The sequence below is a fragment of the Sciurus vulgaris genome (genome assembly GCF_902686455.1).
Source record: "Sciurus vulgaris genome assembly, chromosome: 14".
NCBI lineage: Eukaryota > Metazoa > Chordata > Mammalia > Rodentia > Sciuridae > Sciurus > Sciurus vulgaris.
The window spans coordinates 85,051,557-85,075,138 of NC_136475.1; the positions used below are offsets into that span (position 1 = coordinate 85,051,557).

General features: G+C 37.6%; 1 pseudogene across 1 annotated transcript; it reads right to left on the bottom strand.

The window, feature by feature from the left end:
* Positions 1–8,335: 8,335 nt before the first annotated feature.
* Positions 8,336–11,344, bottom strand: LOC306643794 (ankyrin repeat, SAM and basic leucine zipper domain-containing protein 1-like; annotated as a pseudogene). Its single transcript has one exon. The product of its transcript is annotated as an ankyrin repeat, SAM and basic leucine zipper domain-containing protein 1-like (transcript).
* Positions 11,345–23,582: the final 12,238 nt, after the last annotated feature.

Consider the following 23,582-nt stretch of genomic DNA (forward strand, 5'->3'; position numbering starts at 1 on the left):
TTCAGCCATAAGGAAGAATAAAATTATTGCATTTGCAGGTAAATGGATGAAATTGGAGATATTATGCTAAGTGAAATAAGCCAATTCCAAAAATCCAAAGGCCAAATGTTTTCCCTGATAAGTACATAATGGGGGTTGTAGGGCAGGGGGAAAGAGAAGAATGGAGGAACTTTAGATTATGTAAAAGGAAATGACAGGGGGTACGGGGTGGGGGTATGAAAGATGATGGAATGAGACAGATATCATTACCTTATGTACATATATGATTACACAAACGGTGTGAATCTACATCATGTACAACCAAAGACAACATAAAGTTGTACCCCATTTCTGTACAATGAATTAAAATGCAGTCTGTAAAAATTTTAAAAATTAAAAAATAACATAAATTATCATCCTGCGTGTCATGCAGAGGGGAAATACAAAAGCTGAAAGTCTCAGAAAGCCCTGGGCAGAGTTTAGAGAAGACACAGGGATCCCTAAGACTGAGCAAACAATGTGCAATCTGGAGAAAAGAGGGGATATTTTACATAATTTATAAATAGAGCTAAAACACTTGCTCAGGGATAGAGATTAGAAGAGAGAAAGTAGTGGTAACAGAAAAAGCCAGAAGAAATTCCAAGCTCTGAGCATCTCTTGGGACCATATCATTGAGACAGGGAGCAGTAGGGGAGAAGTAAGTCTAGAGGCAAAAGTTAGAGTTCAATTTGGGGTTTGTTTCAACTATTTATTAAGCATCCAGTAGAGATGTTATATAACAATTGTAGATACTACTTCAGCAATCAGGTCTGAAAAAAATACAGTTTTAGAAGTTACAAGCCATATAAACAAGACTCATAGGCACCTTTGATGCACTAGATACTCTAGGCAACAGGAGGAAGGCATTGCATGTACTTGTTTTTATTATTTTGCTTTGAGTCTTCAGTTTAAAAATTGCCTGTTATCATCTTTCTTTCATCTTGAAACTTCCAAACACACTCTAAGAATTTATAAACTGATGAAGATCCTACTTGTAAAGGAGGTCAGCAGGCAGTAGCAATGCTACACTAAGCAGCTACTACTGTGCACCCAGTTCATTGTCATAAATATTTATGAGCATGAACATGACACATCCTATAGTCAGAGCACTGTCCAAGAAACCCTCGACATGCAGATTTCTCCTGTAGCGTCACTGCTTTAAGAATCTGAAGTAAAATGGGAAAGAGGAGAAGAGCATCACAGCCATCCCACAACATTCAATTGCCATTAAATATTTTGGCAGGACAGTATATATCAAGTACCATCTCTCCATACCTGGGGATCCAGAGGAGCTCTCAAAGCTTAAACTGTTTAGAGACAGAAAAGCACATGAAAATTAAGTTACGACTCTCACAGCAAATGGAAAGGGAGTTAAACTAACTAGTAATCAAAAGATCATCATCTAGAACAAAGATCAATGAACTTTTAGACGTAAGGTTCACATAGTCACCATTTTAAGTTTTGCAAGTCACAGAGTCTGTTACAATTGCACCATGGTGCCAGGGATGCAGACACTGACAAGACCAAAACAAAAGCATGGTTGTGTACCAATAAATTATTTTATGGACACAAAGATGAGCTTCATGTCATTTTAACATCATGAAATGATAAAATGCTTTTGATTTTTCTTTGATTTTTTTTTTTTTTAGTTTTTTAGATTTTTTATTCTTACAGATTGCCTTTTGGTTCATTATACACAAATGAGGTACAACTTTTCATTTCTATGGTTGTACACAATGTAGATTCACACCATTCATGTAATCATACATGTACATAGCGTGATGATGTCTGTCTCATTCTACTGTCTTTCATATCCCGCCCCTTCCCACCCCATTTCCCACTACACAATCCAAAGTTCCTCCATTCTTCTCTTGTCCCTCCCAACCCCCCTTCAACCTATCATCATCCACTTATCAGTGAAAACATTTGGTTTTCTGGGCTTGGCTTATTTCACTTAACATGATATTCTCCAATTCCATCCATTTACCTGAAAATGCCATAATTTTATTTTCTTTATGGCTGAATAATATTCCATTGTGTATATATACCACAGTTTCTTTATCCATACATCTGTTGAAGGGCATCTAGGTTGGTTCCACAACCTAGCTATTGTGAACTAATGTGGCTGCATCACTGTAGTATTCTGATTTTAAGTCCTTTGGGTACAAATTGAGGAGTGGGATAGCTGGATCAAATGGTAGGTCCATTCCAAGTTTTTTGAGGTCTCTCCATACTGCTTTCCAGAGTGGCTGCACAAATTTGCCACTCTGCCAGCAATGTATGAGTGTGCCTTTCATCTAATTCCAATTAGAATGCTATTATCAAGAACACAAGCAATAGGTTTTGGCGTGGATGTGCGGGAAAAGGCACAGTTATACAATGCTGGTGGACTTCCTTTGATTTCACTTAGGATGTAAAACATATTCATATCTCACAGATGATCCAAAAATAAAGGGGGGTGGTGCTGATTTTGGCTTTTAGGCCACTGTTTGAATGGCCTTGCTCTAGATTAACTTGCCAATTTCATTTCAGATGCAGAACACATGGGGGGAAAAATGAGACTACTTGTTCAAAACTTAAGATTTAAAGCAATAATAATAACAGGTCATTAAACCGAGGTGGAGTCCTTTTGAGCAAAGGGCCCTAGTCTCAGATCTATGAAGCTAGCATTTATGTCTTAATTGCATTTCTGGCTTCCTAGATATAAAATGATTGACATGAAAAGTATTTTAGTCTGATATTGCTAGCACCAAGTATTCATTTTAATTACATACCTCTAGAACTTAAACACAGTACCTGGAACACAGCAAACATTCAAGCTAAAGGCAGGAGGATGACTGTTGAATGACAAGTTACTGCAGTTGAGTGCTTTGTGTGTTTTGCTTCTTGAATCACAAAGGAACAACAGCAGGTCACGTCATCCCACATTCCTTCGAGAGGGATTTCGGCTTTAGGAAAGTTTAGTTCTTCCCTACAGCACGAAATACAGCTCTATCTCTTCCTTCTCCCACCTAGTCCTTTATCTTCCAGGCACAATAACTCAGTTTGGTTTCAATTATGCCCAATTCTCTCAGTTCTTCGACATTTTATCTGCTGTTTCTTTTTCCTGGAAAGACTTTCACCACTTCCACCAACATGATCTTCTCTTTCCTTCCAAATTTTGTCATCCTGTTTTGGAAGCATGTTCTCTCACACTGCCCCCTACAGGCTAGGTCATGTGCCCTTTTATGCACACCACATAATCTCCTGTTCTAAGACAGAGAAATAATTTAGCAAACAATCTGACTGTCTTGTCACTTGCTGCTCTAAGAGTCCTGAGCCGGTTCCTTAGAAGTAGTATCCCTAGAGCATTTATGTCTGTCCCTTAAGTCCTAGAATACAATAGGTGCTCAGCAAATGTTCAGTAAATCAATGAGGGACTTAGTAAATATGATTTATAGGTTTTTTGAAGGCTCATTGTCTGAGGGCAAGTAAAACCCAGAAAAACAATCTGCAGGCCTCCACTCAGGGGAATGGTAGCATACACAGCTCCCTGGCACAGTGTGGTCAGCAGGGAGTGTGATTCCAAGTGGATGGGGAAGGCAGCTGTGGCCACCCAGTGGTCACTGTTACAGTTCTCAACCGGGTCTCAGCAAGTCTGCAAGGAAATGGTATGCATTTGAATTCTTCCCCTTTTTTCCTTGGTTCATTCATTCGACAGATATTTATTAGGTCCCCAGACACTTCTAGTGTGCAAGATACATCAGTGAACAAAAATGTCCCCTTACTCATTCAGCTAACTCCCTAGGCACAGAAAGAGACAGTAAACAAGTAAGCACAAGATGCATGCCAGATCATAATAAAGATTATGAAATGAGGGACCTAGGGTTGGGGACAGTCCAGGATAGTCAGGGAAGGCCACTCTAATGGACTCTGATTGGTTAAAACTGAGCAGAGACCTGAAGGAAGTGTGAAGGCCAATCCTACGGACCTGCTGGAGCAGGGACACCACAGGGCAGAGGGAAAGGTGCTAAAGCACCAGGCAGGAGGGTAGTAGCAACAGGGGCCTGTGTGGAGCCAGGAGTCAGGAGGACTGAACGAAAAAGAGGTCAATATCTAGTCAGGGTGAGATCCAGAGGTCTTTAAAGGCCATGGTCAGACTTTGGACTTGTTCTTAATTCATGCAACCCTATTGTTTTACTTTTTTTCATAAAAATCATAATAATCATGTGATTCTTGACAACATTCCCAATCCAGATATTGTTTACTTATCTTCCCATGTTCAGATTTTCACGCTTTTAATATCTGAAAATGCAAATATGAGCCAAGTCATAGAAAACATGCACTTTTCCCTGATGCTTTTCTAGAAAAACTCTGAGATAAGAACTCACAGATGAATTCTTCAAATACTTCCAGAGAGCATCCATGGTATGACATGTTATTGCATAGATTCAGAAAAGCAGTGAAATTATAACCTTAAAACCTGATTTCCATGAAGCATAATTCAGACAATAATAGGACTGTTGCAATTGTGGCCAGCAATTAGAGGGGTTTCCTAGAAAAATCCTGCTGTATACTGTTAATACCTAAAAAAGACTGACCCATATATTGTGCCTTCATATAGAAGCAATTCTGAATTCAAGTAGTAATCCTGCCGAGGATCCAATCCCTGTCCCACTGTGTTATGAGAAATATAAGAGAGAAATAGCTTTGCAAATCATAGAGTACATCTTTCTCTGGATGCAGAGTACCTGAGATCAAGATTCCAGGCCTGTGACTGCATTTCATTTTTAGGCAGCTGCTCTCTGGTTGTGTTCTCAGGAATATCAATATTATCCAGCTCATAGTATGATTAGGAGGGTTAACTGTGCCCAAGACATAGTAGATGATATACATGTGATTCAACAGCATATGATTGTGTGCTAAAGTATAAAAATATTATTAATCATACAAATCAAAATAGTCTGGTCATTTATTTTCAAATTGAAATTAATACATTTAAAACACTTCACAATTTCTAAACTTCCAAACCAATATAATCATCAACCATTCTAGAAAACTTTATCTATAAATTAATAATTTGGGAATGAATGATATTGAAATACTCTTAAGACAGAAATTTTATCATAATGAGTGATCCTTCAAGGCATTTTCTGTCTCCTTTGTCCAGGTAATTTCAGGGGCATGGTGGAATTTTGTAGCTATTCCTGTGTACCCACACTCCCATGGACCTCTTGAAGAGGAGAAAAGGGAGGAGGGAAAAGAAGGGCTCATTGAGCAACCCTGAGAGACATCATAATTGGAAAACATGGCAGTTACAGAATCTGAAATCCCATGATTCCCTTACTCCTGTGGTTTTTTAAACCAACAAAGAGCTAAGAAGCAGATCCTGCTACCAATGTATAGTATGGAAATCAATTTCAATGTATAGAGTTCTTCCTTGTAGTTGAGAGGAAGTCATTGGATTGAAAGCATGGGCAATGCTCTGGCTCTGTGATAAGGCTTTTGGAACCTTTGCAGGAGACCAGGAGGCCCTCTCCAAGGTCTGGTCCTGACAACATGACTCTTTCCCCAGAATTCCAGAACTGATGCAGAATTGGAATTCACTTTGGAGTCAGTGAACACCAACTGCCTTCCACAAAAGTTTGGAAAATAATAAATGGACCCCAAAAGATGGGTAGTTAGTATGTTTGGCCTTGGAATCTTGTTGAGGCATGCAATTTGTAAGCAAAAATTTGCAAATTCGTCCAGTGTTTTTGCTGATTACCGACTATGTGTTCAACACTAAAAATAAAATAAAATTTAAAAGTTGCAGATACCAGAGAATAAGCAGAAAATATCTCTGCAGAGATCAACTCCATAAGCATTCACCAAGCTCCTGCTATGCCAAACACTAGAAGGGACACAAAAGTCATTTCTTTAATTGAATAGAGAAAGGATACTGGCAGATAATTGGCGTTTTTGTTGACTTATGTTTTGTCTATCATGCCAAAAGAAATAAAATCAGGATGTGATCAAGGCCTATGATTAGTCTGTATGACAGGTAGCGGTAGCCAACTACAGCCCCACAGACCAATCCAGTTCACCCTGTGATTTTGGAAACAAAGGTATATCAAAACACAGCAAACTCACTTGTTTATGAATTCTCTATGGCAGTTTTTACCCTACAGAATAGAGTTGAGCAGTTGCAACAAAGATCACGTAGCCAACAAAGGCTAAGATAGGTACTACATTCCCCTCTGCAGAGAGTTTTCCAAGATCAGTTCTAGAATAGTGCCTGCATGGGAGTAAGTATTTAATAACTTTGTTAAATGGATGGATAGATAAATATATGAAAGATTATTTTACTTACTCTTCATAACAACTCAATTTCAAATACATTTTAAGTTGTAGAACAGAGATTTGAACTGAGTGCAGTGACTTCCAAACTCATGTCCCAACTACTATACCTATTTCCTTCCTAAAATCATTCATATGTTTAGTGCTTTACTGTTTATGAGATATTTTTATTCGGTTCTTATTTGACCTTTGTGACAATCTCCTTAAAGAAGTATTATCATTGCCGATTCACTTTTCAATTAAGAAGGAAAAAAACAGGCTCAGAAAACTGAAGTACTTCATCCAGCATCACTCAGCTGGTAGAAAAAAGAATCTAGACCAGGCTCTATGAATGCTGCTTGCCTTCACCATGGGAAGTAGGGACCTGTTTATCTTCATTTATCATCCATGCTCCTAAAGGTGTGATATATAAGGTGATATAAAGGTCATTTTATATATCTTTAAATCCTCAATGCCTAACATAGTTTGTGACTCACAATGAACACTCCATAAACAGTTTCCAAGTAAATGTAATTCATTTTTCCACTTCACAGAAGATCACAACATCAGTCCAACTCTTGTGCAAGGTTGACACAAGGTCAATCAGAGAAGAGGCTCATGGCCCAGCTCACAGCCTGGCTGGGTTCTGCTTCACCTATTCCAACTTGCAGGGCACAATCTCTTCTCCCCACCTTTAAGTTTACCGTATGTATAAGACAAACCACAAAAATAAGGAGATTATTTTCTAATTTAAAAACATACTCCAATCTTATGTGAATTTCTCTACTAATGCCCAGTGATTTCCCTTCAAGCTGCACATGCAGCAGCTGCTTCATTTTTACAGCTCTAGACTGTTCGTAGGTACACCGGCCTTCCTCTAAAAAGCATGAGACACTTTTCAAACATTAAGATGACAATACGGGATGAAATGTTTGCTATAACTTTTTTTTTTTGAAATTGCTATAGAGTTTGCGGGAAACATGATTAATAGCATAAAAATTGCTTCTATCTTTGGCTAACTAGCATCCGGCAATGAATCAACTCATCACAACTAAAGATAACATGTACTTTTCACTTGCTCAAATTTCTCAAAGATGACATGGTATCAAGTGGCAATATTCCAAATTCTGAAATATTTACACAGCAGTAAAAATAATTAAGACCTAACAGGCGAGTAGGGACAGTATTGTTCTGGACAGAAAGATAGACACAAGAAGTGTGTGCTGACAGACACATAGATATATGAGCCTCTCTTAAGGGGTCTGGGACCTTTCCCAGGACAGGCATGTCTTCTCATAGAGTGACTGATTCAAAGTCCTCTCCTATTTCTGAGATTTCTGTTTGCTCTCAGTTTGGGATTACATGATTAAAATGAGAAATATCTGTTCTGGACATTGGTCATGTGTCACTTAATTCATATCTCTGTTTTTCTGAACTTGTAGCTTTCTTCAATTAAGGAGTGAAAAATTATATTATTAGAATGTACTAAAATATTTACACACTAAAACTATTGACAAAGATGAAAGAAACAAATGGTCAAACATATTCCACTTTCTACACATTCATTATTATATTTCAATAACGTGTTTTTATAGTATCTAATCAGCTTGGGCTTCAGGAACTGAATCCAAGATTCCATGTTGAATTAATTTACAAAATTTGCAATGAGCCTACTTCCTCTCTTCAGCATATCCTCCCTTTCTTCCCAATACCATTATTACAGGACTAAAAGAATCAAATGATTAAAAGCCAGGCACAGTGAGGCACACCTGTAATTCCAATGACTTGGGAGGCTGAGGCATGAGGATCACAGGTTGGAGGCCAGTCTCAGAAACTTAGCAAGACCCTCAGCTCAGCAACCTAATAAGAGCATTTGTCAAAATAAAAAATAAAAATAGAACTAGGAATATACCTCAATGGCAAAGTGCCTGTTGGTTCAATCTGCAGCACCAAAAAAAAAAAAAAAAAAAAAAAAAAAAAAAGATTCAAACTACTATTTTTAATAATAAATACTTTCTCACCAACATAGTTAATACAAGTAAACAGAAAAAGATTATTTGCAAACAGATATGAAGATACTATTGCTTATGTTAAGGTCTGGCTCCCAAAGATACTAGATTTCTTTTTTTTTTTTTTTTAACAGTATGATCAGTTTACTTTTGAGCAGTATAATCTCCACATTTTCCAACAAAGTTATAGAAATACGAGTTTAAAATCATCATGGATCTTTTCAAGAATTCTTTCCCTTTGCATGATGCCTACTTCTCAAGCAATTTTAAATAACTGCATCAGCTTTGAGTATGCAAGATTTAAATAACCTTTTGCTTACTAAATTGGGACTGTTCTTTTATTCACTTCGTTTTTAAAAATCTGAATATCAATATTTTGATTATGATAAAATAAATTTTTAGATGTGAGAAAATATATGTCAAATTCCACTTTCAGAATATCCCTCAGAATGTTATACCCATGTTCAGTCATATTTCAGAAATACTTTACACGGAAAATTCTAATGTACTTTGTGCTTTTCACACTATTCTGATTTTCTGCTTTTGCACTTTACATCCAGGATATTTTTCCTATGTACTTAATCCACAATTAAAAACTTTTACATTCTACCTCTGTCCTTTGCATTTTCTGAAATGTTTTCAAAATCAATAATTTCCTAAAAATATAACTCAAAAAATGCAGCAAGAAAGTCCTTAATTTATAGTAACAGAAGTGGTAAGAACTAAAGTAAAGCTATTGACTTATGAACTCTTTACAAAGTCTCTAAGATTATCTATGATGAACACACTTTAAAATAAAAGAATATTAGATGAAACTTTTATTTTGAATGTGACTTAATTGAATGTTCAAACTAAATGATTAGGTATAATTTACTGCTTGATCAATATTAACAAAATATAATAAACTATATTTACAACTCAAATTGAAAAATCACTTTCTAATGAAAAATTCTCTTCTTTATATTATCATAATTTTCCTATGGAGTATAGGCAAAGAATGAAGTGATATTGTACCACAGATGGTTATTAAAAGCAATATGAGGATAATTTGAATAAGATGTACATACATAATTTTAAAAGAAATATTAGGGTTACTTTCTCTGAAATGTTAGCTTGCAAATGAAAAGAGTCAGCCCAAATCCACATATTGTAATAGCTGTCCTCTTCCGAATTCTACTCTTCCATGTAGATACTTCTTCCATTAATGGTATACGAGTTGGATCATTTTCCTGTTCATTTTGCAGCATCTGAATTACGTCTTTCAGTTTGCAAACTTCTTCACTCAGATCTTCAACATTACTAACAAGTTCTTCACAAACTGAAGTAAAGTTCTGGGGAGACGCCCATTGCAGTACTATCTTATGAGGATTTATAGGTAACTCAGTAATGATATTCTGTACAGCTGTTATTAAATGGCCACACTGTTTAATTTCAGAAGAAAGTTGAGGAACTCATCACCACTGATTTCCAACTTTGCCACTTCAGATAACTCTCCAAAATTTCTCTCTTTTACCTCCAATTCTTTAATAGCAGCCAGAATTTTCTGCTGATCTTTATTGGTGATCCCAAACTTTGCAAATTCATCTTTTTTCATGGTCAAAAGGTGTTTTAAAGTCATATCTCTTTCCTTTAGTAAGTCTGTCATATGTTCCAGTCCAAGACCATGTAAAAATATTTCCAGATCTCCAAATGCTGTGTATGGACCAAATATGTGATCTTTTCCTTTATCAGAATCTGCTGTCAATTGTTTACAAATAGCCTCTTCTTCAGTAAGCTCTTGAAGCTTTCCTTCCAACGGATTTAAAGTCAAAGAAAGAAAGTTGAAGATCTCAAGATGTTTGTTTCTTTTTGCAATCTCACTTGGTGTCTTTCCATCTTTGGTTTGTAGCATTTTATTAGCTCCAAGTTCAAGCAACTTCAAAACTACAATTAATGACCTTGACTTGATGCCCATGTTAAAGCTGCATAACCATTCTTGTCCTGGGCATTCACTTCTGCTCATGTGCAACCAGGAGAGCAACCACCTGAGGGTGGCCATCCTGTGCAGCATACATAATGGGAGTCACCAGTCTCCTACAAGTTACATCAGGATCAGTGTTTCTTGAAAGTAGCAGCTCTACACACTTCAAGATCTGTTCTTCAGAGCCACAAGCGGAACATGCAGTCATCAAAACAGTCTGCTTATCCTTATCAAAGCTTGCATTTAGCACCTCCGTCCAAAAGGAGCCAAACCACCTCTACATTGGCAATGCTAGCAGCACACATCAGAGGGGTCCGTCCATATGGTAAGCTGGAATGTACACTAATGCCAGAATCCAGGAGCTCCTCCACTAAGCAAATATCTCCAGTGGTCAATGCCTTCTTCAACGTTTCATTCTTTTCTTCTGTAGGCAACGGACTTTTTAATTTCTGGGAGGCCCAGTCGAGGTACCCGATCTGCCAGCCGTCATCCCATGCATTGCTATTGCTACTCTTCTCTCCGCCAGCCACCGCCATACCTCGGAGCTGGCCCACTAGTGCCCACCGCCATGCCTGCCCAACCGCTCTCCTAGATTTCTTGATTTGAGATGAACTGCGGAATTTATGATTTGTTGAGACTTTTCACTTTGAAACAACAAAACCTGCATTTCTAAGATGCCAGATAGAACAGAATTTAGAGGAATTGATTGTTTTTAATTTTTCATATTTCTTGATTCAAAAATATCTTGATATGAAAAATGCACTGCAATAATTATTCAAGAAAGAGATTTTAGGGGGTGGAGTGAGAGAAGAATGAAGGAACTTTGGATTGATTGTGTAGAGGGAAATGAGGGGGGGTATGAAAAATGGAGGACTGAGACAGGCATCATTACCCTATGTATGATTACATGAATGGTGTGAATCTACAGTGGGTACAACCATAGAAACAAAATGATGTACTGCATATGTGTACAATGAATCAAAATGCAGTCTGTAAAAATAAAAATAAAATAAAAAATAAAATAAAAAAAACTAAGATAGTGTTTTGCCTAATTTTTTTTTTTTTTTTTTACCATAAAATTAAACCAGCTCCTTCAGGAAAGGTCTTTATTAAAAATGACAGTACACACTCTTTGTAATATCAATCTATCTTTGATATTACTAAAGTCCTTTAAACAGGAGAATTGACAGATAGAAATTGTTTCTAATTCTAGTTTTATTCAATTATTTACAGTATTACCATTACTTGACATTAATACCTTTCTTAAAGATTTCTTACACAACAGAAATACAGTGTCTTTCTGGTGAAAATAAGCACTTCTTCTCTGGCCATATTTTGTAAATCCCATGCACTGTAACTTTAAGGACGGGTTCACTACTGAGTACTCTCTGGGTACTTTAGGAAAGTTCCCTAAATCAGTCTGTGGTAGGAACAGGATGTAGCACAAGAATATTTTACTCATCTCAAAATGCAGTGCATCTTTTTGGTCCTGAAATTTATTGAATTTTATTAGAAGTCAGAATCATTAAAAATTTTTGATTCCCCTAACATTAATTCATGCCAGGATAAGGTACTTACGGTAATGACTGAAGTAGTTCTCATTGACTTTATGTTAATATCATTACCTCTAAAAGCATTTATGATCTGATGAGCATGTGCTAGTACTTCACGGATGCTTTGAATATAATATCGCATTTAATCCTTCGAACAACTTGAAAGGTATGATCATTAGTCTCATGTTACAGATAAGGGAACTGAGACTTTTTCAATGTCAAAGTGATATAACCAAAACATGTCTTAACTTCAGGTATGGTCTATTCCATAATCTAAGTCTTTGTTTAGGTTTCTTTTATGCCCTAATTCTTTACTTCTAATATTTAATGTGCAATTACTTAGCTGGAAACAAGTAAACGTGTAAATTTATAATGTGCTTTAAATAGCCTTTCTTCTAACTTTAATCCTCACCTTGAGTTCAACAACATTCTGAGGCAAAAATATTGGGCCTAGAATTAGGAGAAAAATGGTATGGACTTGACTGCATCAATTTGCTGTGTAATTCATTAACTTCCTGAACAGGCTTCATTGCTGACCTGAAAATGGTTAGAATGGATTGTATTATCTGTGAAGTCACCACCATTTTGAATTTCTGTAAGTTGTCCATTGGTTAAGAGTCATGTTTTCTAAAAGGATATTCTTTATATTAACTGCAATGATTATGATTTTTCAGAATAATGGGATCTTAAGAAATGAGTTTCATTTCCAAGCCATGACTGCAATAGTCAAGTGAAGAGTCTAAGTGGAATGACAGGAAGCACCATGTCCAGACTAGGTGACAGAGATTGCATTCGGTGCTTTCACCAATGCTATATCAATTCTGAGAAACATCCTTTTATTCCATTTTACAGAAAAGGATATTAGGCTCTAAGAAATAAGATTTCTTATCTGAGGCTATGCAGCAAGTAGGTGGCACATCAGGGATTTGGACATAGGTCTGTTTGACATTGTCCATAAAGTGAGAGCTAATTTACTGTTTCCGTTGGGTCAGGGTGTAGTTCTGGCATTGTTAATATTTCCCACTTTTTTGGGGGGGTGGGGGGCTCTCTTTAGACAGAATGCTTCTCTAAAGAGTAAGACCCCTCTCTGGAATCATAGACTATGAGAGGTGGAAAAAGTTGGGGAGGTCATATAACCTAATGCTCTGTTGAAAATGAAGTTAATAGTGGGGGCTCATTCCTTTGAGGTAACTTGGAATTCTTTCACCAGGATGTAGGGTTGAAATGTACACTAAAGGAGTTTCCCATGGTTTGAATGAAAGGAGATAAGAAGAGCATACAACTCATTTCCAAAAGGAGAAATCAGTGAGCCCCATTAAAATACAGTGGTTAAGAGCTCAAGCCTTGGACACACAGACTTGACTTCAGTCCTTATGCTGACGCCTAATAGTTGTGACAAGGCTCTAAACAAGCCTCAGACTACACATCTATGAAATCGAAATACAGTAATCTACTTTAAATATTACTATGAAGAGTAAATGTAGCATTCCATATAACTTCACAACAGGCACATGTAAAGGTAGGCAATCATTATTTTCCTCTAAACTAAGGGAAAGAATATGAAACTGCATCCATTACTTAGTTGTGACATCGAAGGTTCCCAGTCTTTCTCATATCACCCAATGCCATTATAAAGAAATTGTATTTCACTAAAGATGAACCGTATGTGCTGGGGATATAGCTCAGTTGGTAGGGTGCTTGCCTCACATGCACAAGGCCCTGGGTTCAATCCCCAGCAACACACACACACACACACACACACACACACAGAGAGATGAACTGTATTCATGATTCAATAACTGACCTACATCTTTTAACCACTTATTCTGGGTCTGAGTAGCAGTGGCATTAACAACAAAACTTACCAGCAAACACACTGATTCCAACCTGTCGTGATAGAGCTTCAGCACTCAATATGAATCTCCGGCTGGCTGAGGGCACCAGCACAGACTAGGTAGCAACCTATGCAACCTCTAATCAAAAATATTTGGCAAGAAATGAAAATGTCAGAAAATGAGGAGGGAAGGAAAGAGCATGAGGTAAGACAGGCACTTGAACCTCAAGTATGAATAAGATGGATGGTTAGCGATAGGGCTGCGCCAGAAATTGGTAGCGTGGATGATTTGTCTTGGATGAGCTTGTCTCAAACAATAATTCTTGTTTATGTGCAATTTTCACACTACTTTTGTTGGAAAATATGAAGTTTCTCAGCATAGGACCTCAAGTTCTTCCAGGGAACAATTATAATAAATAGTTTTAGAACTACAACAAGGTTGGCGCAGATGGGAGCAATCAGGGAACAAGGACAGTGGGCAGCGAAGGGAGAAATGGCACAGGAACCATAAACTCAGATGAATGGAAACACAAAGAGGGAGGGAAATCATCACTGTAGTGAGAGCTCTTCCTTCTGTCCCAGGGAGAGGCCAATGATTTCCAGAGCCTCCCCTCCAACTTTCTATTACCTCTTCTTTTTTAAACCACAAATTAAGAGCATATGGAGGGCAGAGAACACACCTTCCATCCCTGTCTGTCTAACCATGGGAATTCACTACATGCTAGTTGAAAGACTGACTCAAATCTGAGTAACCTCTGTAGTGAGGATGTAGCTAAACAGCAATGCAACACTTTCCTACTCCAACTTAACATGACTACCTTCTACAAGTTAATGTGGCTGCGTGGTTTATTTTTTCCCCTGTGAGTGTAAACTACTAAGCAATGTGTTTGGGAACCTTCTCCACTCTTCAGGGTGGGTGGCTGTAGAACTGAGTTCTCTGCTGCTAATGGTCTCAGTGTCCTGTTACTATAAACTAATCTGTTTAAAGTTTGAGAGGAAATGCATGATCTTATGGCCCTTTCCATCTAAACAGTCTGTTAAGATATTTATTTTTTTAAATTATGGTATTTGCAAAAAAAACTACACATGTGACATCTCTTTGGACACAGGAAAGAAGTCTAGCCCAAAATCTAAAATGCTAAAGTAAGGTAGTGTGGTACATCAAAAAAGTCATTCAACAGGGAGTTATGGCATCTGAATCCAGGTTATGTCTCAGTTTTAACATGTCATATTGAACACATTATTTACTGTTTGTGAACTTCTTTTCCCCATCTGTAAATTAAAAGGGTTAGGAGGGAGTAACTTCAAAAGCTTCCTCATAGTCCTAAAGCTGAGTCTGTTAATAGTTTACGAGGGAACTAAACTTACACCACAAACATGTATAATGCTCCCAAATAAGTAAACATGGAACTTACTATTTAAGTGAGCCACTGAAGAAAAAAAATTAAGGAAAAGAGATGCCTAATGAAATAATTTACCAATGAAGAAAAAGAAAATTAAATTGAATCTGAAGAAACAAATGAGGAAGGAAAAAGATTTTGATAGTTTTCCAAAACTAAAGTTAAGCCAAGATGTTCAGTGAGAGTTTAGCAATAGTTAAGATTAAAAACTACAGAATTTGAACAAGTTGTTCTAATTTTAGCATCAAATAAAAGCTTAAAATGGAAATTAAACCACTTACTCCCACAAGATGGAGAAATCAAAAAATATTTATAATTTTAAACAAAACAATGTTAATTGCAAAACTATTTAAGTTATTTATAACTGAAAAAAGTTGTCAGCATAGCACCTGACAATATTTGAACTATTTCCTATAAAGCAATCTAAAAAGATAAAATATGTATGATTTCCCCAAAATATCCATATAAACATTTATACAATGTTCTCAGGAAAACACTGAATAGTGCTCTTGAATTATCTTAAAATTTAACTAACCTTCACATAGCACTGGATCCATGGGAAAATATTTTAATTTCTACGGGAAACAGCATTGTAAAACATTATTTGATAATGGCTCATTTATAGGTTGAGCACTATGAATATCAAAGAATATTATCATATATATCCACAGAAGGGATAAACATAGGGCATGAAAATGTCCCTATCCTGTATAGTTTCTTAGGTCACCAAACCCACCCTTTCCTGCTACCTGTGGGCAGACCAGGCACAGTTCAAAGCAGGAGTGCCGGCCTACTCTTACTGCTCACAGTCTTAGTTCTCAACCATACCTTGACTCCTTTCCTTGCAGTTGATTTCATACTGCCTTTTAACATCTGTCTACTGATCTTGCTGCACATTTCCCCATCCTCATCCTTACCTTACCTCCTGGATTTGTCAGCTACTACCACTGTGCTAGCATTCAGCTTGGTTTTTATGAGCAGTGCTCATCTTATGAGTCCTCTGACCATTCTGAATTTGCATCCTGGAGGATTCCACTTGGCCCCAGGTCTTTCTACCTCAATGTGGCATGCAGATGGGAATACCATTACTTGTCCTCAGCCTATTCAAGAAAAGAAGATCAATGTTTTTATAATATTCTAATTGGTAGTGCTATGGGTTGAGTATGGTTTGCCCTCTGATATTAATGTTGAAATTTAAACCCCATTGTGAAATTTTAGGAAATGGAACCAGACATAACCTTCAAGAAGTGGTTAAGCAACCACCTTCATGAATGAATTACTCTACTCATGTAATTAATGGATTAATGAGAAGTAAAGGAGTAAGTTTACTAACAAAGCAAGTTTTTGTATATCTCTAGCTCTCCCTATCTCTAGCCATGTGATACCCTAAGCTGCCTTCTCTTCCAATAAGAAGGTCATTTCCAGATGGGGCCTCTCAACTTTGGTCCAAAACCATAAGACAAAATGAACTTCTTTGCTTTATAACTTACCCAGTATTTGGTACTGTATTATTTGCAACAGAAATTAGACAAAGACAACATGTAAAACTAGTTAAAGTTACATAACATTGAAAGTGCATCACCACTGTGACTTTAAATATTGAGTGGGCATATAGAAGTAAGAGCAATTTAATTTGAAAGGATCAAAATTATTGTTCATTTGATCAAAAAATAATTATTAAGCACCTACTATATGTCAAGCATAGTGCCAGCACCAGGAGCTAGGAACCGGCAGTGAAGAAAATACACTCTGTGTCTATAGATATATTCAAACCTAGTGGAATATTTTTTTGGCAAGTAATTGTAAGTTGGATGAAAGTTTTAAAATGAAAGGTTTAAATACTGCAGTAATATATAACAACAATAAAGAATAAATAGTTATCCTGGGATGCCAAAGAAATCTAGGTAAGCAAGGAAGTCAGGGAAAGGACTTCATAAATTATTCCATCTAAGTGCTCAACTTACAAATAAAGTCATTTTGGACTGGAAAGAGGGAGTGATCAGTTTATCCCATGATGATAATAGTAAACTACATTTATTTCTCTGGCTCATTATTTATTTTCTAAATGGAATCATTCAAGCCAAATAACAAGTTAAAAAGACTGCATGATACACACTGGTGCACTGACTGCAAGCAATAACAAATGTTATGGTAAATGAATAGTTAGAAACATTGAATCAATTCAATGAAAATGTTATAGATGAAAGAGGATGATATGAAGAAAAATAAATGTTATACACAAGTATTTCTTTTGATACTTTTTTCTAAAAAAGTACTATTTTTAAATAATAAAGGCACATCAGTATTTCAAAATACACCTGCACAATTAGTTTAAAACTCAGTTTTGTTCCATTACCTGTTTTAACTTCAGCTCATCTTTATAGGTCTAGATGATGCTTTATGTTCTCTAAGAAGACTTAGTCTGGCCACAGAGAGTTTCTCAGAACTCCTGCCATCGAGACTGTTTACAATTCCTATGACCATTTATTGCTGTTTATGTGCATAACAGTAATTTTATTTGTTTTAAGCTTGAGGGCAGCAGGGACTACATATCAAAGCTTGGACCTACATTCTAGTGTTAAACAGTAACACGAAATCCTATCTATGGACACACCTAGGATGGCCCTTCAATATTCTCACTCCTTTTCATACACAACCTGTATAAAGCCCTTCCCTTGAGTTTGGTAAGGATTTGTACATATGATGAATTCTAAAGAAGAAGAGACTTGCAGATGTAATTAAGAACCTCAAGCAAAGTCAGATTCAAATTATTAGTCAGACCATAATAAGTATACTTATTATAAGTTGAGATAATCAACTTATAAAAGGAAAGGTTTCTTTTGGTTCATGACTTTAGAGACTTCAGTCCTTGATCAGTTTGGCCCTATTGCTTTGGTTCTGTGGTAATGCATCATGGCAGAAGCTCATGGTGGAACAAAACCACTCATCTCATGACTGGGAAGCAAAAGCGAGGAGGAAGAAGGGACTGGGTCTCTTTTATAGACACATCCCAATGACCTAAAGACCTCCCTCTAGGTTCTACCACCTTCCAATGGAAATTTCCTGGAGACCAAGCCCTTTTAACACCTGGGTCATTGGTAAGCTGTTCAGATCCAATCTACAGCAGTAGCCTGACCTAGTGAGATTAATTCTTTATAGAAACCTGGAAGCTTCAGATATTCTCCTACAGAGCCTGAAAGAGCTACCATAAATTCTGCAGCTGCAAGGAAATAAGTTCTGCCAATTCTGGACTTGGAAGAGAACTTTTTACCTCAGATGTGATTGTAGTTCCAGCCAAACTCTTGATTGCAGTCCTGTGAGACTGAGCAGAAGGTCCAGCTAAGCTGGGCTCACACTCTTGATCCATGGAAAGTGTGAGATAATCAATGGGTATTGTTTTAAGCCAAAAAGTTTGTACTAAATGGTCGTAAAGCAATAAGGAACTGGCATCACATTTATGCTGATTGTACACACCTGTATAGCGTGGTCTGGAAAGAAAAAAGCTGGTTTCTTGAAGCACACAGTGATAGTGTATTGGTCATCTCAGGCTTCTATGACAAAATGCCACAGACTGGGTGGTTTAAAACATGGACATTTATTTTCTCATGGCTTCCAAGGGCAAGAGTTTAAGTTTCAGTTGCCACCAGGGTTAGTTTCTGATGAGGCCTCTCTCATCTGGTCTTTCCTCACCTGGTCTTTCTTCTGTGTAAGGTCTAGAGAAAGAGCTAGTGTCTCTTTATAAAGAAACAAATCCTATTTAGTTTGGGTCGCACACTTATAACCTCATTTAGCATAATCTCCTCCTTAAGTGCTCTGTCTCCAAATACAATTACATCAGGGGTTGCCTATTTGGATTTTGAAGATGAAGTAGATATTCATAGTAAAGCAAAGTTTTAAGTTTGACAGAAGAGCAACATTATTCTGGTGGAATAGTATGCTTTGTTTTGGAAGAAATTATCCAGGAATAGAGGCCTAGAAAGAGGGGTAGGATTTGGTTGGAATTACAACAAGAGTTGTACAAGAGTAATATCTATTTGACAACAAGAAATACGGGATAAAATTATTAAGTAAGAGCTTCACATTTCAGCCAAAAAAATATTTTAAGTGCTATCAGCTACAGAAAAATCTTAATTTGACTTAGTTTTTTCGATTTTTATTCTTATTTTTTTTATTTATTTATTTTTAGATTGTCAAATAAAAGATGCACATATACATTCTATGCAGCATATCATAAATATGTCTGTGTTGTGGAATGGCTAAATGGAACTACTTAACATATGCATTGTTATGGTTTAGATATTGTGTGTCCCCCAAAATCTCATGTGTGAGACAATACAAGAAGGTTTAAAGGAGAGCCTTAACCCAATCAGAATTAATCGCTTGATAGGTAGTTCACTGGGAGTGTGCCTTTGGAGTATAGGTGAGCTGAGTTTAACCTCTCTCTCTGCTTCCTAAAGCCATGTTTCCAGTTGCTGTCCTCCTTCATATCTTTCCACTATGATAATCTGCCTCCCCTCCAGTCACTTTAAATAAAGCACTTTAAATAAAGTGTTATAAACCTTAGGTCTCCACCAAAGACCAACCTTGCCCATTATCTCATGAAATATCCCAAGGCCAATAAGGAGAGTACAGAACATGGGTTTCCAAATTTGGTGCTATAACAGAATCACTTGGTGGTGTTTCTAAAGGTGCAGACTAACATGACTCACCCTAGTCTTACTAATCTTGGAACGGTGTGGACACTTCTAAAAATTAAAGTCTTCACAGGCATAACTAGAGAATTGATCTGAAGCAAGTTGGCAAGACATTTCTCATATGTTTTCCTTTGTCCTTTTGTCACCATGATTAGTTAAGCATTCCTACTACGGACTATTTTTAGCTTCATCCTACATGGAGGAAACTCAGGTTTAAAAGAGTTCAAAAGTGATCCTTCTTCATTTGCTGATACAAAATGAAAGATCACAATTCAGTACTGTCCAACTCCAAAGCATGCTCTTTCCGCTACACTAAGCTTCCTTCCTGGGTCTGTAAAATCTCATATTTCATCCAGAAATCTCTGAGTGTATGAAGACTTGCTTACTATCTACATATTCAGCTACATCACATAAAAGGATGGAAAAGCACGGCCGCTGCCTCTAAGAAGCTCAGAGGTTAGTTTATGGAAGAAGAAAAGAGTAGACAAACACAGAAGAAGGATGGTGTACCATGTACCATGGGCCCCAGGGGAACAGAACCAATAGGATACGGTGCCAGTCAGCTTCCTGTCACTATAACAACATACTGAATAATCAACCTGTATAGAGAAAAGGGTTATTTTGACTCACAGTTTTGAACATTCTAGTCTGTGATCTATTGGCCCTAATGCTTGGGTCTGTCATGTAGTAGCAGCATGAGATAGAACAAAACTGCTCAATTCACAGCCAGAAAAGCAAAGAAGAGACAGAATAAGGGGCTGCAGTTCCACAATCCTTCTTGGGAATATGTGCCCAATGACCCAGAGACCTTCTCCTAGGCCCTGCATCTCAAAAGTTCCACTATCTCCCAATAGCAAAACCCTGGGGAACAAACCTTTACCACATGGCTCTTTGGGAGATACTGAAGATCCAAGCCATAGCAGGTAGATGTTAATTTCAGAAACAGATTTATTAAGAGGTACTGATGCAAGTGATTACAGAAGTAGAGAAGACTCAAAATCTAGCCTGCAATTTAGAGACCCAGGAAAACTGGTGGTATAGTTCCACTCCAAACCTGAATGTCTGAGACCAAGGACACAACAAAGTGGAGCCCAGCCTGCATCTGAAGGCCCAAGACCAGAAACTCCACATGCAAGGGCAGGAGAGGACAGATGTCCCAGCTTAAGCAGAGAACGAGTAATTTGCCTTTCCTTCACCTTTCTGCTCTGTTCAGGTCCTCACTAGATTGAATGATACCCATTCATGTTGGTGAGAATAGATCTTGGTCTATCTATTCAAATGGTAGTCTTTTCAAGAAACACCACAGACACATTCAAAAAACACTATTTTACAAGTTATCAGGACTTCCTTCAGGCAGGTCAAGACCACAAAACAATTAACCATCACAAAGTAGAACAATAACTAATATAGTACCAGCCATGATAAAATGTGGTAAGTGACTTTAGTCAGTTTACAGTGAAATGCCTGGCCAGGGCATTGGGGACAGAGAATGATGACAGAGGAGCAGGGAATATAGAGAAAATGGAAGTGGTGTCTGATCTGGTTTTTGTAGGTACCCTGACACTTATTGTTTACAGAGAAGAGGACAATAGAGTGAGAAGTCTCTTTCTTTTCTTCCCACCACCATCTTCTAGAGGCATACCCTCTAGTTGCATGGTCTACCTTCTGAAGGACTGACTCAAAAAGTTCTCCAAACAGGCCAAAAACAACTTGAAAAATTTTGGATGGAATGTTCTGGAGACCCAGGTATTTAAAACATGATATAAAAGGCAGAAAAGAATAGCAAGTGGGCTTAGGAAGGATATAAGTCTTTGATTCTTATTGATTTTATGTCTTTTTGAGAAGTGTGACTAAGGATGACGAGAGTGGGCTCTTTAAATCTTAGGGCCTAGATTGTCCTGAAGGTGGTGCTTTTCATTGTCACGGTCATAAAGAATTTGGCAGACAGTGTTGGTGTAGGAAGGAGCAAGCAGGGAGAAAGGAGAACATTCTTGGCAGAGAGAAATAAATACACAAAACATTAAGAAAAGGGTAGCAAAGGAATGGTCAAGGAGTGAGTAATTCAAAAGTGTATGAGAAGTAGAAAGCTTACAAAGTTCTTGCTTCCTGCATAGGTTTCCCTCTTATTCTCTCCCTGTGATCTCTGCCTCCTTGATGTGTTGAATTGTGTCCCCCTTAAAACTCCTATGCTAAAGCTCTAATCCCTACACCTCTGTGACCTTCTTTGGGAATAGGGCTGTTGCTGCTGTAATTTGAAGATAACGTTGTCCCAGAGTAAGGTTAGCTCCTACTCCAACACGACTTTCATCCTTATAAAGAGAGGAATTCAGGCCACGGCAGCAGAACCCACAGAGCCGTCACGCCTGAGTCATTTCTTGCTGGAACAAAGTGGATATCAAAGGAGAACCCTGTGAGTGTCACTGTATACGACAGATCTCTGAGATCTCTGACCGAGCTCGTGTCGTCATGTTGGCAGGACCTCGCCCAGTTCTTCAAAGCAGTGAAACAATCACAAGCATTTCCTATCGGATCAGGACCATCTGTCGCAGACTTCAGAACCAGGCCTCTGGGGAATTTCAGTGGGGGCACCGCTTCCAACAGAACTTGCACCTTGGTGTAAGATTCACTGCTCAGTGGAGAGGAATGTGCCATACCTAGCCTTGTTAGAGGACGGTTGACGGAAGCGAATGAAAACATTCACCACAAGCCATGTTCTTCAAGAAAAGTCATCCACTGCCGGCCACATTGCAGTTGTGCTACCCAAATTTGAAGAGAGTGAAAGCATAATAGATGGGTTACTGACAAAAACAGCATGAAGAGATCATGGAGAAACACATTAATGACACATGAAACTGCATCATGAAGACTGGAACGGCTTGGAAAGCAACGTGGGCCTGACCCCTCATCTGTCCTACTTTCCACCCTTTGTCTTTTCTTGAAAATTTATTTTATTTTATTTTGCAAAGGGTCATACGTGTTCATTTCAGTTGCTCATGTTGGTGGGGAGCAGGTTTGGCAGTACCTGGGTAGACTAATCAAGATACAGACTTGGTTCCCATTCATCTTCAACCTTTCAAATCTGCCCTGCCCATGCACTCACCCTGTTCTTCTCTTGCTTTCATCAGCTGACAAGCAAGGGATGTTTTTCTGATTAAAACAAACAAAGCTCTTTGAGAAAAATTTGGAGAACAGAAAAATTTAAGTAGCCAAGTAAAAGTAATTTACCCATCATACTTATAATCTGGAGATAATATTATATTTTGATATACTTCTGTTAAAATAGTATGACATATTTATTGCTTTCTATCATTTTAATATTTTGTAAAAAAAAAAAAAAAAAAAAAAAAAAAAAGCTACCTAGCCTTTCTTCAGTGTGACGCTACCAAAAAGTCTGGTCCCATTCTCTTTGCCTCAACTCCTCTCCGTTTGGGTTACAGAGGAGAAGCAGGAGTATCAAGTATACTTTCTCAGCCTCTCATGAAGATGGGCCTCTCCTCTACACCAAAGTCCATCTGTGACACTGACTTAAGTGGAAGACACATGAAAGGCTCTGCTGGGCTTTCCTATAAATCGAGGCATTATAATGCAGTGCTGACATGGATCTGGCAAAACGTAGGCTGTAGTCACTTGGTCTCACACACTGTAGGCAGTCAACTTCTTGCAAAGAAACAAGAGAACAAATCATCCAAAGGCATAGATACTTTTGAACCAAAACCAGACAGGGATAGTGACAGCAGAACCGAGATCAGAAGACTAGACCTCCCCACTCTCTTTTAGAGGTGACTGATCTTTAAACTAGGGGGAATAAAAAGAATAA